Source organism: Hemicordylus capensis, chromosome 11 (genome assembly GCF_027244095.1).
Source record: "Hemicordylus capensis ecotype Gifberg chromosome 11, rHemCap1.1.pri, whole genome shotgun sequence".
In the NCBI taxonomy this organism is placed as follows: domain Eukaryota; kingdom Metazoa; phylum Chordata; class Lepidosauria; order Squamata; family Cordylidae; genus Hemicordylus; species Hemicordylus capensis.
The window spans coordinates 6499864-6512599 of record NC_069667.1 but is presented as its reverse complement, the minus strand read 5'-3'; the positions used below and the strand labels follow the sequence as shown (position 1 = coordinate 6512599).

The following is a 12736-nucleotide window of genomic DNA, read 5'->3' as shown; positions in this document are numbered from 1 at the left end:
ACGGCATCTTGCCGTCAGCGCAGGGACTGCGGTGTCACGGCACAGGAAGTACGGAAGCACACTTAGCAGATCCGTAGTGACCCTGTTGTAGGGTTTAATTCCCCCCCCCATCGCAAGAACTCTTGGGCGAGCCCGGAGGTTCTCTGGCGGCCAGCCTGCCAAAGTAGCCCTCCTCTTAGCTCTGGTTAGCAGAGGGAGCGCTCCGCTAACCCGGGTTTCCTGATCGTGTGTTGCCATGGCACGGCTCCGCGCCATGGCGACACATGAGGAGACCCCTGCTGGGAGGCTGCAAACAGTCTCCCAGGCTCAGGGGTCTCTCTAGGATGCCCTGTGCTCCTGCGCGGGGCATCCTGGAACTTCCGGGGGCCATGCGGCCCCCGATCCCCACAGCCCCCACCAGCTCCGTGACGGAGCTGGTAGTTGTGTGGGCGGCCAGTCCGGCTGCCCAGAGCTGCCTCTTGATCGTCTCCGGGGAGAGCCTGCTCTTCCCACAAATCTCCTCTCGGCACTTCCCGCTGCTTGTGAGAAGCGCCTCGCTGAATTATAATATTAGAGACTTTAACAAACATTAGTAATTATTCGGGGCCATTGTGTGTGTCTGTGTGTGTGTGTGTGGTGTGTGGTATGATTATGTTTACTTATCAAAGAGGGGGCTATGGGTCCAGGGCCCAGATTTTTTAGTGGCTAGCAACGGAGAAGGGACAGAACAGACAAATTCTGAGAAACAGGCACAGCCAAGGAATTCCCAGCACAAGCTATCGACCAGCCTCCCAGCAGCCCTTTCCTGCTTCCTTTTCCAAGGGTTGCTGGGAATCCAGAGCAAATGAGAGCAGGGAAACTCAGGAGTGTTTGCAATCAAGTGCAGAGCAGAGGCTGAGAGCGGATTCCCGACACCCCTGATGTCTCTGGCCCGCTTCCTAGCATCTGATCCGAACAGCCTGAGTCGTCAGTGCAATCCTAAACTGCGGTGTCTTTGAGCAATATTTGAAGCCGGGGAAATCTAGTGACAAATATTTTCGTTATTAAAAGGCCTTTTCCCCTCGCGTGGAGACAAAAACACAAAAGAGAACCAGAAGAAAGCCTCCAGTCGACATTGACGGAGGAAGTGAAGTATGATGAGGCATGGGAACGCAGGCTTTTGTTTTTCATGCAGTGGCCATGTGCCACATTTACTCAGCAAATTGTAAGGCTTCTCCCAGCAGGAAAAACAACACTGTGCTATATTTGGGAGGGGGGAAGGAGGGGAAGAACGGCACACGATACATGCTCCAGCTGTCTCTGACACCCACCACTCCATTTCCTCCTACAGGCTGAATATTCTCCAGCTTACCAGTTGGGGAAAATTTAAAACCGGGGAGGGGGGGAATCTTGGCAGCTCTTCCCCCCCCCCGCTCCTCTCCATTAAATGCACTGCCTCCTCAGACTTCTAATGGAGAAGAGAGCATGATTTCCAGATCTGTGGGCAGTGCTCTGAGTCCCCTGAGCAGCATTCTAGGAATCGAAAGAACATGCGTTGCATCTCTGCCCATCTCTGCTTCTCAGCGAGGCTAGCGACACAGAGTTTATTCCGTTGAATAAGCATGCGCCTTCAGTAATTCAGTCACGCCAGGAGTGAGGGCAGAAATGCTGTGCGCTGCTGAAAGATGAAGGCATTGCACCACCAGTGAGTCGGGGAAGGTCTGCCTTTGGTCATGTGTTTGTCATCAAGGCATCCGTGGTACCCGCTGCAAAGCAGAGAGGGCAGGGAAGAAAACACATCCGAGCATCCCTGCTGAGTCAGATCCATGGTGCATTTTAGGTCAGTGTCTTTTCTCTGACAGTAGTCCATGCTGGATGCTTACTGGAAATAGGGCAGGATGGCAGGATTATGACATCCTGAGGCTCTAAGCTATGTCAGACTTAAAAGGCCCCATAGCATTACTATCCATCCATCATCCATCTCTCTCTCTCTCTCTCTCTCTCTCTCTCTCTCTCTCTCTCTCTCTCTCATGTTCTAACCAAACAGACAATGAAAATGGAAAACATAAAGCTTTATTTTTTATGTACAGTATATACTTCGCAAATATGCAAATGGGATCTTTTTGTTTATGGGAGGAGAGCTGGTCTTGTGGTAGCAAGCATGGATTGTCCCCTTTGCTAAGTAGGGTCTGTCCTGGATTGCATTTGCTTGGGAGACTACATGTGAGAACTGTAAGATATTCCCCTCAGGGGATGAAGCCGCTCTGGGAAGAGCAGAAGGTTCCAAGTTCCCTCCCTGGCAGCATCTCCAAGAGAGGGCTGAGAGAGACTCCTCCTGCCTGCAACCCTGGAGAAGCCGCTGCCAGTCTGTGTAGATAATACTGAACTAGATGGACCAATAGTCTGACTCAGCATATGACAGCTTCTTATGTTCCTATGCAAAACGGATATCTGTATCATGGGATGCCAGAATCAAACTGATCCTGGATCAAATTTCTTTTGAAAAACATGACCCTTTATTTTGGCACAAATTTATAAACTCCATATGATAAATAATGGTATAGCCATATAAGTATATATGTGTCCTATACAAATGACAATGTCTGTTTTAGAGTCTTTCCCCCCAATTCCCCTTTATTTTTCAACCACATAATGTAAAACTTGAAATTTAGTAACTTTTTATATTCAGCAACTTCTCATGAGTCCTTAAGTTGAAGCTTGTGCCTAAATCCAACCCTGACTGCAAATACTGAGCAGTTAAGGAGACTCATGCGGACTGTAATGGGTTTTTACTCCTGTACAATATGCTTTTTACTAGACTACTGCTGACTCTTCTTAAATATTTTTCTTCTGTGTTGTCTTGAATGAAAAATCAACTTGTTCATATGCGACATGCAAATTTAGCATTGTAGAATTTTGTTTTGGGGATGAAAAACTGTTTTTACTCTTTAGAAAATGAACATAACAACTGAGGTCTCACTGCTGCTTTCTGCTTCCCCCGTGGGATTTAGCTGTGCGTTTATGAGGATATGTCCCTAAACTGAGCGGCTATCTTCAGAAAATGGATCATGTAAACAGGTATCCTGTCTGCCACACTTTACTACTCCTGCTGGATGCTTGTGACACACAAGAGGTTAAAATATGCTTAGAGAGCCACCTGCAGGAAAAGGGAAAAGTTGAGCGGGGAAATGACTTGACTAGCAAGTCAGAGGTTTCTGATTCGAATCCCTGCTAGTCTGTTTCCCAGACTATGGGAAATGCCTATATCGGGCAGCAGCGATGTAGGAAGATGCTGAAAGACATCATCTCATACTGCGCAGGAGATGGCAATGGGAAACCCCTCCTGTATTCTACCAAAGAACACCACTGGGCTCTGTGGTCGCCAGGAGTTGACACTGGCTGGACTGCACACTTTATGATAATAGAAGTGTAAGTCCCAGAAGTTCTGCGTAGCAAAAGGAAAAGGAAAGGTTGTGCCGTCGAGTTGGTGTCGATTCCTGTACCTTAATTCTTGTAGCAAACATGTGCCTTAATATTTTGCTTCCCCTAAATATATCTGAATGAAATCCGTCACAGATGGGTACAGTTGGTTATGTAACTCCATAGTGTTATCAGGGTTTTAGTTCTTTTTGTTTTGTTTTAAAAATCATAAATAATAGAATAGGATTTGCAGAAAAGATGCTCAGTCTCCAGATATCGTTAAGAGCAATGGTTTCTGAATGTCTCGTGGCTTTATGTTACATTTGAACTCGTCTTGTGGTGGAGAGCTAGTCTTGCAATAGCGAACATGAATTAAGCAGGATTCCTCTTGGTTTGTATTTGGATGGGTGACTATGTATGAATAATGTAAGGTATTTCCCTTGGGGATAGGGTCGTAGCTCAGTGGTAGAGTGTCTGCTTGCATGTAGAAGGCCCCAGGTTCACACTGCCTGGCAGCATCTCCAGGTAGGGCTGGGAGAGAGCCCTGCCTGAAATCTTGGAGAGCTGCTGCCAGTCAGTGTAGACAATACTGAGTTAGGTGGACCAAGGGTCTGACTCTGTAGAAGGCAACGTCCTATGATTCTATGTTATGTTCCAAGTCAGGTGTTCCAAAAGAAAAATTTGTGAAGGAAAGACAGCCAAATATCATCTAGTATCATCTAGCCCCCGGTGGCGCAGTGGTAAAACTGCCGCCCTGTAACCAGAAGGTTACAAGTTCGATCCTGACCAGGGGCTCAAGGCTGACTCAGCCTTCCATCCTTCCGAGGTCGGTAAAATGAGTACCCAGAATGTTGGGGGGCAATATGCTAAATCATTGTAAACCGCTTAGAGAGCTTCCAGCTATAGAGCGGTATATAAATGTAAGTGCTATTGCTATTGCTAGTATGCCCTCCCTCTTCATAGCCATTTCTGATGACCCAGAGGAAGGAGAGGAGTGCAAAAAGAAATAATATTGGCAGGGGTCTGGGGAATCTTTTCAGATTTCCAAAAGTACCAAAGCGACTCATCAAGAAGAAACTCCATCACGACCCTGGGATGGGAATGTATTTCCCTGTTTCATAGACATCTCAGGCAAATATCTGCCAGTGCAAATGTTTAGGGGTGATAGCAGTGAGTTGCATGCCTCCAACCTTTGTGTAATTCATGCATTTCTTAGAGTGCTGACCCTGCATGTAACATTACTCGCTTCACCCTCAAGAAAAGGGAACTGTCCACAGGTAAGTTTTATAACCCCTTTTAAGAAGATATCAGATGCTTAAATAATACTAAAAAGAAAACCAAAGAAGGAAATGCCCCAGAATACCGGCATGCTTGGTATGAAAAGGAACACTCATATGGAAACAAGAAGTAAACATTCAGGGCAGTGCTGCTCTCTAGTGGTCATGTACTGAAATCAAACAGGCCCAATTTTTCCACTGGGAGCCTATCTATGGTAGACTCATGAAGACAAATTGCAACGAGCGATTTCCCAGGGCATCCAAATGGCGTTTAAACACGTTGTGCAATTTCTTCGTGCCATCTGCTGACAACCCGTGGAAAATCTGTCCTTTTTCAATTCTACTTTAAAAGTGGCATTTAAAAAGGACATGCTTTTCAGAGATTGTCAGCAAATGGCCAGCAGATGGTGATAAGAAATTGTGCAACATGTTTGAATGCCGTTTGGATCCTTGGAAACATCTCTTGTTGGAATTTGTGTTCATGTTGGTATCGATTGCCATCTAGACCAGGGCTGCAAAACTTGGCCCCCCAACAATCGTTGTATTACAGTCTTTGTCACCCCTGACTATGGGCCACTGTGGCTGGGATGATGAAAGCTGGAGGGCCAAAGCTGTACAACCCTTGATGAGACAGACTCTAGGTACTGGTAAAACAGTCAGTTTCAATATAAGTCTCTGAACTGGGTGATCTAAAACAGGTATTCCCAACCAGTGGTACTCCAGATGTTGCTGAACTACAACTCCCATCATCCCCAGCCACAATAAATTTTAGCTGGGGGTGATGGGAGTTTTCATTTAACAACATCTGGTGTACCACTGGTTGGGAACCCCTGATCTAAAAGTGTCATTTTAGGTGTCATTTTATACAACATTAACTGATTTGGAACAACTGACACCTCCCACTATCATTGGATTAGAATCACCACTCGTACATGGTACCTTTTCGACAGATTGATTGATTAAGTGCCGTCAAGACGCTGTCGACTCTTAGCAACCACATAGATAGATTCTCTCCAGGATGATCTGTCTTCAACTTGGCCTTTCAGGTCTCTCAGTGGTGCATTCATTGCTGTTGTAATCGAATCCATCCACCTTGCTGCTGGTCATCCTCTTCTTCTCTTGCCTTCAACTTTCCCCAGTGTTCTTCTGGAGTTCTCAGGGGAGCTGGGTCTTCGCATAATGTGTCCCAAGTATGATAGTTTGAGCCTGGTCATTTGTGCCCCGAGTGAAAATTCTGGATTGATCTGTTTTATGATCCATTGGTTTGTTTTCCTGGCTGTCCATAGTATCCTCAAAAGTCTTCTCCAGCACCAAAGTTCAAAAGCGTCAATACTTTTTCTGTCCTTCTTCAAAGCCAGTTTTCACATCCATAGAGTAATACGGGGAAAACCACTGTCCGAACCAATCTAATCTTTGTAGGTGTAGACACGTCACGGCATCTAAATATCCTTTCCAAGGCCTTCATTGCAACCCTACCAAGTGCTAGTCTGTGGTGTATTTCCTGGCTGCTGGATCCTTTACTGTTGATGGTCGATCCTAAAAGGCAGAAGCTCTCCACCACTTCAATGTCTTCCTTATCAATTCTGAGGCTGGTTGCTGTACCCGTTGTCATTCGTTTAGTCTTCTTTACATTTAATTATAGTCCCATTTTTCACTGTGCTCCTTGACTTTTATTACTAGAGCTTGCAGATCATCCGCATTTGCAGATCCTCTGCAGGGCCACACACACTTTTTTTTAACATTTAGTCATTTCATCCAGATCAGATCATCTTCTGGTTCCACACATTACAGACATGAAAAGAAATTAATATATGTACCCCATTTATATGTTTGCATTGGGAGGTAGAAAACTCCCCAGGAGCATTGACAGACAGGGCTTTTAGCTCACTTCTCCATCGGAATGGAGGGTGTGCGTTTGCACAATGGCCAGATTTGTGCCAAAATAGGTGCAAGATATAGGAGAGCACTTCACACATGATTCGGGTTTTTCATTGCGCGTTCGAGCCTAGCCTGATTTATGTCCAGCGTTTTAAAAAAAACACCCACTTTTTGCATCGAGTTTTTTTGGGGAAATTCAAACCCATGGTAAAGCCTGCTGTCTGGGAAACCTCCAGGCTGTGAACAAGATTTACATATTAATGAGCATAGTCAAGACTGACTCAGAGTCTTCTAACAGGGAGTTTCTGTTGTCTGGGCCTTTCCCATTTTCCTTCCTATCTTTAGATAAGGACTCACCTGCGGCAAAACATGTAGGGTTCATTGTTGCTGGACAACTGAACTCCCAGTAAAAAGCACTTTTGAGTTGGTTTGGATGACCTTTTTCAATCGAGCCCCACTCCAAACTGACATGTCTGTGAGGGTGGCATGAGTGTGTATGTCCTTTCCCCTTTCCTGTTGCCTAACTGTGTGTGTAGGGCAGGACTGGATGACTTGGGCCCTTCAGCTGTGGTTGCACTACAACTCCCATCATCCCTATTTGCCAATGCAGCTGTTGATGATGGAAGTTGTGGTCCAACAACAGAATGGCCCAAGTGCTGCAGCTCTGATGTAGAGGGTTTATCTGAACTGCTTTGGCAGGTGGCATTTAAATACTAGTCGTATTTAAAATACTGCTATTTAAATTGTGTGTGGAGGGGCAGTTTGGATGACCTCCAATACCAATAATTATGCAGGGTTTGTATCATATAATGAAACAAAGTAGAAAGCAGCATATGTGTGTGTGTGTGTGTGTGTGTGTGTGTGTGTGTGTGTGTGTGTAGAGAGAGAGGGATTAAAGTCAATGTTTTTAAATTGTTTTAATTGTGTTAATGTTTTTTAAAATTGTGTTGTTTTAATTGTTGTTGGTTTTAGATTGCAGATCAGCCAGAGATTTGCATACGTGGTAGTATAGAAATGTGCCTGGTAGGTAGATAGATCGATAACTTTATATATAGGGCCACCCCATAACAAATTGTTCTCTGGGTGGCTCACAAAAAACAACACAAACAGAATGTAATGAAAATACAATAATAAAACATAAAGGCAAACAATACTGCAAACCAAACATAAGCAAAATTATTCTCATAACCAAAGGGTTATAGGAATAATTTTCTCATGACGAGAAAGAGGGAGATAGAACAGTTCAGAGTAGTGCGTAAATCTTCACACAGAAAAGTCAAACTCCTCCACTCTGAACCAAGTCATAGCAGCATGACATAATGTGTGAGGGGAAAATATAACTTGTGGAGGGAAGAGAAAGGGGGAAATTTCTAATGTAGACGGCATCAAAAATAGAAACGAAGTTGTCATGTAGTTAGTCAAGATAAGTCAAACTCAAACAGTGAACTTTGTACAAGAGACCGAGGGGGCAACTGAGGGAGTTAAGTTTGCTCATACTCAGAAGGCCGTACAAAAAAGGCAGGAAAACACCAAAGATGGAGAAGAAGTGGGGATGTCTGAGGGGAAGCTGTTTTAAACGTCAGCCACCTAATGGCACAGTGGGGAAATGACTTGACCTGCAAGCCAGAGGTTGCCGGTTCAAATCCCCACTGGTATGTTTTGCAGACTATGGGAAACTCCTATATCGGGCAGCAACGATAGAGGAAGATGCTGAAAGGCATTGTCTCATACTGGCAATGGTAAACCCCTCCTGTATTCTACCAAGAAAACCACATGATACCGACTCTGCGGCACACTTCACCTTTACCTCGTTTAGAACAAAACTGGTCTTCACTATGTGTGGAGTCTAAACTCGGCAAATACCAGCTTGTTCTGACCAGAGTTTGTGAATAAGTCAGGGTATGAAACCCTGGCAGTAGTCCCTCATAACGTAATTTCAGATTTGACACCCTACTTGTTACTAACAGTTCTGGACTTTTATTTGTACAGTGAACTCATCGTGCACTACGCATGTGTGTCACACATTGCAATGAACCCTGTAACAAATATGCAGTACAAAGCACATTCTTAGTCATGGGCAAATGGCTACTAGTTATCAGGTTTTTTTTTTTTTCCTGGTATAGTGCAGGGACTGGGAGTCTGAGGTGACAATTTGAATCCCTCGCCTCTGCTGTGAAATGACTAAGCGGCCTTAGGCAAGCTAATTCCTCTCAGCCATAGTTCCCAGCTGCAATATGGAGATAATGGCTGACAGGATGAAGAAAATGACTCTAAGTAGTCCCATTGGAATTATTGATTGATTGATTGAATTTATACACTGCCTAATATAGAAATCTCTAAGCGGTTTACAAAACTAAAACACAATATAAAATATAAAACATTTAAAATACATAAAAAGATAAAATAGATTAAAACCCATTAATTTTTTTTAAAAAATTAAAATTAGAAGGATGAGTTAGGCATTGCCTAACTCAGGGCTGACCTTCTGAAAGTAAATACCCTTTAGAGTAACTTATGAGTTGTACTGTTGAATAGCTGAGTCCGGATGTCAGCCAGTAAGTAATATTGGCATGACATGATGAGGAAAATTACTCAGAGGAGTCCCATTGAAAACTAAAAGGACAAGTGAGGCATTGGCTAACTCAGGGCAATTAGTAAATATCCCTTAGAGTAGATCCTGAGTGGTACTATTGAATAACTTAGACTGGATGTCAGCCAGTAGGGTTTATTGGCTGACTTGAGGAAGAAAATTACTCAGAGTAGTCCCATTGAGATTAAAAGGACAAGTTTACCCAGGGCTTCACAGCTTCACCTCTAGCTGCCTGCTTTTGTCCTACAATTACAACTATCCATGATTATTGGTCACTGTGACTGGAGATGATGGGTGTTGTAGTCCAGCAACAACTGGGGGGCCAAAGTTGTGCGGCTTTGGACTAACCTTTCCTTTTAATTTCAGCGGAACTACTTTAAGTAATTTTCCTCATCATGTCAATCAATAATACTTGCTGACTAACATCCAGACAACTTTATAGTACTACTCATGAGTTACTCTATACTTACTTTCAATAGGACTGCTCAGGAATAATTAGTCTGGATGTCAGCCACTGACTTTACAAGGTTATTGTACAGATTACATCAAGGAAATACTTGTGGAGGTCATTCACACAATCAAAAACTGAGTTTTATCTGGGTTTGGGAGCTCTGTATGTTCCCAATTTTTGGTTGTGGGTAGCTTTTCTTCCTACGTTGCTTCCACACAATCACTTCTACCCAGGTTTTCCTCCTGCCTTGCTTCCACACAACTGAAAATTGGGAGCACACACAGTTCCCAAACCCGGGTAGAACTCAGTTTTTGATTGTGTGAATGACCTCCTGAAGCCATTGCACACTCAAATAAGTGTTTGACATATATATTTCACACTCAATATATTGCACCCTCAAGTACGTGTTGTACAGCTGTTATTCTAACATTTCAAGCAGCTGTCTCAAATAAGTGAGTTGTATAACTTGTGAGTTATACAGCAGTGGGTTGTATAATCTTGGGCAGAAATGTAACGGGGCCGTGAACACACAGCAGTCAACTTTCCTGGAATAATCTGCACCTCCCTGCGTTGCCTTGCACGAAAGCTGACTAGAAGGGCCCCTGTCTTCTCATAGGCAAGCCTGTCTGTGGGTTTTTACCTCCAAACAAAGTGATTATTGTATTTCCATTGTGCATAAATGTAGACTACTTAGTACTGGGCTTTTCAGTTTACTCTGCATTGACTCACTCTGTCAGTTAACAGGCAGTTCCTGGTACTGGCTTTTTCTGTTTTCCATCCTATCTTGAGATAAGGGGTTTCCATGCCACCGGTGGCTGTATGCATCTGATGGATGCCACAGCCTTCAGTTAATACTCCCGGTTGAAGACCAGGAACTAACTGCTGCAGAGAGCCTGAGAGTGAGAGGGAAGGGAGGGAGTCCATTTCAGAAAATGAGTATTTGTGTGTGTGTTCTAGTGTTCTGTCCTTCTGCTTTGCTCCAGTTCAGAGCTCCTCCTCATCGTAAGCCCTATTGAGTTTCTTCCGTCCACTCTTCTGCGTCGCTCCTACTTGCTTCAGTTCATCTCCTCTGCCATTTTCTCAAACCTCATTCTCCACCGACTTTTTCTTCAAGTGCCTGTTTCTTCACCCACTGCCTACTCTGCACCCTTCCTTCATCCCATTTCCCATGGGATTCCCTTTTCTTTAGCCTCCCTGTCTCCTAGGACCTCTTCCCAGGCCTCAGCCAATCCCTCTGAGAAGTTTTTCTTTTAGCCAAACTGGCAACCTCCCCTTTCTTCACAGAATCTGGACTGCAAAGTGCTTTGTTCCTTGAGTAATTCAGCATTCAGACACGGCCAATCAACCGCAGTATTAGTACACTGCAAAGCGAAGTCATTTACATGTATGCTCAGTCAATAGTGACAATAGTTACTCAGTTCAGAAATGAAGACTGCAGAACAACTACCAGCCTCCCCAACTGTCAGTTAGGAATTTGCCTAACAAAGAATGGCCAGCTAGCTTTCATAATCATAACCTCTCAGATCCATTACACAGGTGAGGATGGATGCGATTGCCACCAGAACAAAAATGAAAGCTCAGACGTTAAAGGAAGAGAGGCGGCTTAAAATCTGACGTCTTCTCAGAGCCAAAAAGTCTGGTTCAAAAGCTTTGCCCTTGACACCGCTAGCTCTGTTAATTTGGGGGGTATGGAAGAGCTGGTCTTGCAGTAGGGAGCATGAATTGTCCTCTTTGCTAAGCAAAGTCTGCCCTGGTTTGCATGTGGATGAGTGACGACATATAAGTGCTGTCTGCTGTAAGATATTCCCCTTAGGGGATGGGATCATAGCTCAGTGGTAAAGCATCTGCTTTGCATGCAGAAGGTCCCTGGTTCAATCCCTGACAGCCTTTTCCAGGAAGGCTAAAAAAAATTACTGCCTGAAAGTGTGGAGAGCTGCTGCCAGTCAGTGTAGACAATACTGAGCTAGAGGGGCAAATGGTCTGACTCAGTATAAGGCAGCTTCCTATATTCGAGGCGGTTCCACGATCAGTGGGAACCGCCTGGGGAGGGTTAGCGGGGAGAGAGGGCTTAGCCCACTCTCCCTGCACACGAACAGGCAGTCTGCTCTGGGGGGCCGAACCGGCCGCCCACACGACTGCCAGCTCCGTTACGGAGCTGGCGGGGGCTGGGAGGATCGGAGGCTGCGCGGCCCCCGGAAGCTCGAGCATACCCTGCGCGTATGCTGGAAGAGAGCCCTGAGCCAGGAGGTGGCTTTTTGCCTCCCCTCCAGGGGTCTCCTCGTGAGGAGCCCTGGCGCGGAGCCGTGCCGTGGCTCCACACGTTGGCCAAAACCGGGTTTGCAGAGCTCTTTAGCTACTTAAGCGGGTGACCCCGGGTGGTTCGAGCCCGGTGGTTCTCCCATCGTGTGAATAGCCTCAATGAGTTGTTTGCAGAGTTTTAGAATCAGGAGTCTGGAAGGCATAGAATGGAGGCATAATCCAACTCCGCTCCATCTCCCATCATCCACAGCCACAACTGTGGTTGGGATGATGGGAGTTGTAGTTCAGAAACATCTGGAGTACCACAGATTGGGGACCCCGGTCTACTTTATATGCTTATATTTCATCATTTTATTGTTGCACACCATTATGGGAGAATTTTCTGAAGAACAGCTTAGAAACTGTTAAAAACAAACAAACTACGACACGACATGACACGAAACTTGAAGCAACAACTGTACAGCAGTTTCCAATGACTACTAATTTTTTCTGTAAAACCAACACTACCAGTTCATCCCAGTTACCGTGGGACTCTGAGTGAATACAGATTTTTGAATATTTTTCATATTGAAAAACAAAGTGTGGGTAGTATTAATGAGTCACCAGTGGTTCTGCTGGAGTCTGTGAATGTCAGTTTCAGAGCCTGCATGATCTAAAGTGAAATTTAACACTTTGAAATAGTCACAGAATGGTTTTTTCAACAGGAATTAGGGTGGTGCAAGCAAGACATATATACATTACAGAATTATTAGGTTTATTATTAACAAATATTTCAATGGTACACACCCTGTAGGATGATTTTGGCGGAGCAAATCATGCAGCTACCGTGAGAACAGACCTACGTATCTGGTTGATAACATAGGAAAACGAACGGCGCTGTTGATTTGCTGATCCTCCGCGGAT

The 12736-nt window shown here is 44.7% G+C and overlaps 1 protein-coding gene across 3 annotated transcripts in view; it reads left to right on the top strand.

Moving 5' to 3' along the window:
• Positions 1–1542: 1542 nt before the first annotated feature.
• Positions 1543–12736, top strand: part of VSIG1 (V-set and immunoglobulin domain containing 1) — a 31898-nt gene continuing 20704 nt past the window's right edge. Inside the window, exons 1-2 of one of the 3 annotated variants that reach the window (XM_053273939.1) lie at positions 1543–1798; positions 2970–3036. The gene's annotated coding sequence lies outside the window, so the exon portion shown is untranslated. Of the gene's footprint in view, positions 1799–2910; positions 3037–12736 lie in introns of all 3 variants that reach the window. The other 2 variants (XM_053273938.1, XM_053273937.1) reach the window with 2 other exon arrangements.